The sequence below is a fragment of the Camarhynchus parvulus genome, chromosome 9 (genome assembly GCF_901933205.1).
Source record: "Camarhynchus parvulus chromosome 9, STF_HiC, whole genome shotgun sequence".
In the NCBI taxonomy this organism is placed as follows: domain Eukaryota; kingdom Metazoa; phylum Chordata; class Aves; order Passeriformes; family Thraupidae; genus Camarhynchus; species Camarhynchus parvulus.
In genome coordinates, this window is record NC_044579.1 from 14,853,598 (window position 1) to 14,859,597 (window position 6,000).

The window sequence follows — 6,000 nt, forward strand, 5'->3', positions numbered from 1 at the left end:
TTAGCATCCCATCTGACATGAATTAGTTACGGTTGTTCTTCAAGTTCTCTAGGAAGGTGCACAAGAATTAATTCCCATCATGTGTGAAGTCCCCCATGCTCACTGCCAGACTTAATCAGATACTCAAACTTCCATATGCAGACTGCTTGCATAAGTGAGTTGTCCAGATTCTTGCTTCTTTCCCCTCAACCATGTGTTTTATTTTCTTCTATCTCCTATCCCTTACGGAGTTGATGAGAAGGTGGGTGCCTAAGGGCAGGGACTGGTGAAACTCCAGGTGCCTGTAACACTTGTGCCCTCTCTTCTGGCCCCTGATGGAGGTAGGTCTGTCATAGGTGGAGTTTCTGGGCCTTGCTACCCCTGTCTTCACATGAGTAGTGCCAGTTCCCATGCTCTGAGCAGCCTGTACTCTGCAGAGGCAGGAAATAAGGGCCTACCTGACATGAGAGAGAATGCCATGGCTTCAATATGAACGTGCCTCCCCCAAGCCAGAAGTTTGCTATAGCTAAAGCTGTTGGCAGAATGGAGAAAAATGAAAAGCCTTGCTGAAACAGATTCTGAGAGTGCTGAAATCTGAAGAGGAGGTATAATCTGCTGATAGGTGAGCCTTTTCAGGGCTTGCCCTGTCTTTTACCTCCTTTCCTTTCCTGGTCTCTTGATTGCTTGAACTGTAAAGCATCTGTGCTATGTGATCTCTCCCTGTGTTCCCAGTGTGCCATATCTCTCCCGCTGTGTTGTGTTTTTAGGAGCTTTTCTCGGGTGTGTGTAGGTGGCTGCCCCAAGAGTAGGAGTGGTCACCCCAGCCCAGTGCACCAGCAGAGGCTGCACAGGCAGTGCTTGATCAGAACCTTGGTGCCTGTTGGTACAGCAGATGGGGAACATTCCATCCTCTGCTGCCTGTGACTGACAGCAAATGGCTGAAGGAATGACTGATGTCTCCAGAGGAATACCATGTTCTTGTCTCCTGGTACTGGAATGTGCCTGTGTTGATCAGGTATGAAGCTGCTTTGGGGGCAGAGGGAGGAACAGATCTGGGTCTCTTCCTTTTTTGTGTGCATCTGGGACTAGTGACATCTCAGGCTGTAGGCAGAACCAAGTGGAGGGAGAATAGTTAAGACACGTCCAGTGTTTCCAAGGCACTAGACTGAAGATCCTGGTAGCTCTGGATGTAGTCCTGGTAGCAGCTTCTGGAAAGCTGGTTCAAAGAGAAAAAAGGAGGAGAGCAAAATGCCACAAGAAGACACTAACAAAACAAAAACCCAAACTACCCTAAAAAGTGTAACAGCTGACAGGAAAACCTCTCTCCCACCCACCCTTCACAAAGGGGGGAGGAATTCCAAGTCCTGTGATATTTCCCCCTAGGGAGAACTCAGCAGTTGAAGCTGGAAGCAGTAAGTTGAGGTAAAGCAGCATGTGCACTGTGCCCTTGGTCTTGTCTGCCTCTGTCCTGTTTCCCCTCTGCCTCTCACTTCAGGATTAGGATTCCTCAGCCCCCATAAAAGACGGCACTAGATAAGCCTGAGGGACAGTGTGGGACAGCAACCACCCTGTCCTCTTGCCTCAGAACAGGAAGAGGTGTGGAAGGAGGTTTCCCTTGCAAAATGTAAACTTCCACACTGAAAGCCAAGGCAGGTTCTTGCTCTGGAAATAGATGGAATGCAGTTTTCCCATCTCAACAGCTACTTCCCAAATATTTTACTCTTCCTTTAGCTGCTACCCAAGGTGTTCTAGGCTAAATATAGGCCTGGTCTGACTGCAGCTCAGCTGTTCTTGGGACTTCTTGCATGCAGAAGCCTCTTTGACAGGCAGGGTGATGCAAGCACTGATCCAGAAATAGTCAGCCAATCTAAGAGGTGGCATTTTATTTCCCAGCCTCATCTTCCAGTCCTTTTTACAGATTATTGCCTCAATGTATCAAGACTGTCAGGATATTGGCTAAACAGTGAAAATTTGCTAGCTGATTACTTTTGCCCCCCACAATGTTTCCCATATTCTGTGCTATGCTTCTCAGAAAAAAAAAAGAGAAAAAATTTTTATGCCTTCACTTTGTAGCTTGGCATGCTTAATTTACTGGAAGTACTGATGTTATTAACAATTCAAAAAGGTTTCCCAGAGTTTTGATATTTCTTGATAAAGGACCAGCTCTTGTTCTGGGCCACTAAAACTATAAATGCTATTCAAAAGGGGAAAAGTCATTTAAAAACTTAATCAAGCAGCAAAATTATTCTATCCTTAGTAACACTAGGTTCTAAGAGTGGTAATTTCCAATTTATGGCCAGCAGTACTGGCACTTCTACTGGACCAGGAGTGGCAGGGAAAGGGAGAAACTGGCAAGAGAGCAGCTCTGCTGGAAAGGCTGAGCCCTGGTCAGCTTTGTGCCCTGGCAGCCAGGGAAGGCAGCAGCATCACACACTGCAGTGATGGGAGCACAGCTGGTGAATCAAGGGAAGGGATTATTTCCTTTACTTCATATCCCCAGAGGAGAGATTTTGCAGTCCCCATGGGTTTTTTAAGACCCAAATGGATATGTGTTTGTTTTACTAAAACATAGCACAATTCTAAAATGAGCTCTCTTTAGAATTTAAAGTCAGAAGTGTATGACAGCTTCAAACTAAATTGATATGCATTTTACCCTTGCACTGTTTGTGCTACATCAGTCCCATCAATTTAAATCAATTCAGTGGGAGAAATTCATATGCAGAGAGGTTTTCTAAATTTTCTGATAAAATGAGTGGAAAACACAAGGGTCTTAGCTTCAGCTGCAGATTATGGGTAATCTCCACATCAAAACACTCCTTTTCAGGTGGCTGAAAATTACAGGCCTTAATTACTTCTACCTTTCAAAATGGTTTAAATTCTCAAAACTTTTCTGGCTTCCTCGTCTGTTTTTAATATTGAATGAATTTCTCATCTGTGATGAGAAACTGTTATGACTCCATGTTAATCTCTGCCCTAGCAAGCACCTGGTCATTTCCAATTTCTTCTGGTGTAAGTAGTTAACATGATTTGACAGCACTTATGGAGAGATGCCATAATTGCATATAGAGGAGTTTCTAGAAAGAGCAGTTTTCACAGGTATTAGCAAGAAATAGCATCCTGAAAATGGAAAGATAGGAATGAGAAATGGACAAGATGGGAAAAAGTTCTGTCTTGTATGTGGAGTTTGAAAAATGAGTACTGATAGGTGAGTGACCAGCAGTGCTGTGGATGTCCATGGAGATGCTCAAGACATTTATAGTCATGTTACATCACTCACCTCCTGCTTTACTGTGTTAGTGCATAATTTTAGTGATACAGACCTACAAAATACATTTTCTACCAAAAACTCACTGTGCAGGTTACAGATTCATTAACCCTTGATCCTAAGAAATGTATGGGCAAAGGAACAGAGTAAGATGCTGTTTAGGATCCTATGCCCAATGTTGAGACCCTTGTACCTTCCAGCTGTCACTAATGTTTGATATTGTTGAAAGCTGTTGGCAGAATTCAACAGGAGGCCTGGTTTTGAATTGCTATAGATCCTGCTTGTCTATGACAAGCCTTGGTGAGAGGCATTTATGGATCCACCAAGCAATCTTTGTTAATGAAGTTTCATAGAAAAACATTTGTCTGAAGAACAACAGTGAAAAAGCAGAGATGGGAGTTAAAGCTGTACAGGCAGCACATCACAGGAGGAACACAGGTGCTTCATGCCCTGGCAAAGGTGATCTGTAACTCAGCAGCCCCTGCTTTGCCCTAGTAGCACTGATCTCTTACACACCTCTTCCAAAAGTAAAAGCAGAAGTGATGTACAAGTTGCATTGGGTAGGCAGTCAAAGCTTTACAGCTCCTGAATTGTGGAAGCACTGTTAGAACAGGGCCAGAGGCTGTGCAATACCAGCTGTATGTATACTGTACAGCTATGTCACTTTTATCTTCTCATATCCTTGTTATTTTTGCTACATACATTATATGTTACAATTGCTGTCCCCTCTCTCGCTTTCCTTTTTTCTTCTCTCATGGTTTATTTTTCAGTAGTCTTGTACTAAAACACATTCAACTGCTTCCTTCATACTAATAATTTAAAGGTTTTATCCTTCTGTGCTGAAGCAGACTATTTCTGACCAAACTGCAATCCTGATGTAATAGCACTAATGTCCAGATGTTTCACATCTGTTAAGTCCAAAATAAGGCTTTTAATCATTCTTCCAAGAGATTTACTTTTTTTTTTTTAGATACACCCATCCTCCCTGTCACCCTGGCTTCAAAAATAGATTCTTGCATCCACACTGGCTCTGAATGCACTGATGCTTTGTGCAGGTCCTCTCCTATCCACTCACATCACTCAGTGGTTGTATCAGGTCCATTATGTAACTGACATTTTTGTTTTTCTTTTTTTCCCTACTAAAGACAACAATGCTTATTCCCATTCAGGGGATGGATACACAGAATGCAGCTTTGCCTGTGTTAATAGTCTCTTTTCTCCATGTATATTTCTTAGCTCCCTTTCCTCCACCACATTAAATATAAAGTTCTTGTCTTCCAGTGCTCTGAGAAGGAACTGGTGTTCCCTCTCCTGTTCTTCACCTCACACTTGAATGTATTCTCATGGCTGCCTCAGGCAATTAAAACATCTTTAAAAAGCTTCTTTGTCACAACATTTGACCCAGAAGTTATCATGATAAATGACAATTGCTATGGATGCTTCTGGCTTGTGATTACAACTGCAAGAAGAAATTGCATGTGCAGTGGTTAACACAAGGAGAAATGGTGAAGATTCAACTTTTACTGCCATGATATGTCCATGCAAGCTATAGCACATTGATCTTAATAAAGAGTGATCACGAAATGCTCAGCTCATCTAAAAATGTGTTAAAAACGTCTTAATCTTAATGTAGAATCACCTACAAAGTAAAAATGCTATGTTAATTATTCTAATAGCTCCTTAATCTGTGAGGGAAAAAAAGTAAAATTAGATCTGGTGACTGAAAACTAGAATAATTCAGATTAAAATTCCTGAGAAAAATATACCTTGAATCTTCATCACTTGTTGACTTCAAATAAAGACTGGATACTGTAATTTATGCATATTTTTAGTCTGAATATAAAACAAATGAGAGATTCTTTATGTGGGAGGCCTCATGAAAACTGGCCTAGAACTGTCTTACAACATTACCATTTTGTTTTGAAAAGGTTTTAAGAAACAGTGGATAGAGTTTCTAACAGGCTGTCATTAAATCTGATTGTGGCCTGTGTGGAATGCCAGCACACATCCACTGCCTCTGCAAACACCACTGATACCTTGCATCTGTCCAGTCTACTTTTCCCTAAATTTGGGTTGATATTAAGACCATGTTGTGCACAGTGGCCCTCTTTTTCATGACAGTGAAGTCATACTGGCTTCATTGTTTTCTTATAAATATAATATTTATTCTTGATTTTTACAGAAATTAGAGCCTGGTTGTTTTCCCTAGCAAGGTTCAGCATTGTGTAAACCAGTAGTTCAGAGCTTTAGGATGAGTTTTGTACTTAGCACAGCCTCTCTGTAGCTGTTAGGCAAGAATCCAACTTGTTGGTTAAGTCTTTAAATTGTTTAGGACCTGAGGCTTGAGCTGTAAAATTGGGGTAAGCCACTTCCTCACCTCAGAAGAGGGGTGAGGAGGTGGTGAGTCGTGATCAGCTCTCAGTTAACTGGGACCCTGAACATCCAGCCTTTAAAGGAGTCAGGATATTTTGTGGATCCACATTGACTAAATAGGTGCATACCTAAGTAAGAGTAAGTGCCAGGTGCTGCACCTGGGTCAGGGCAAATCCCAGTATCAGTCCAGGCTGAGGGATGGAGGGATTGAGAGCAGCCCTGCTGAGAAGGACTCGGGGGTGCTGGTGTGTGAGAGGCTGGACATGAGCCAGCCATGAGCATCAGAACCCAGAGAGCCAAACGTGCCCTGGGCTGCAGCCAGAGCCCCGAGGGCAGCAGGGCAGGGAGGGGGCTCTGCCCCTCTGCTCTGCTCTCTCTGCCCC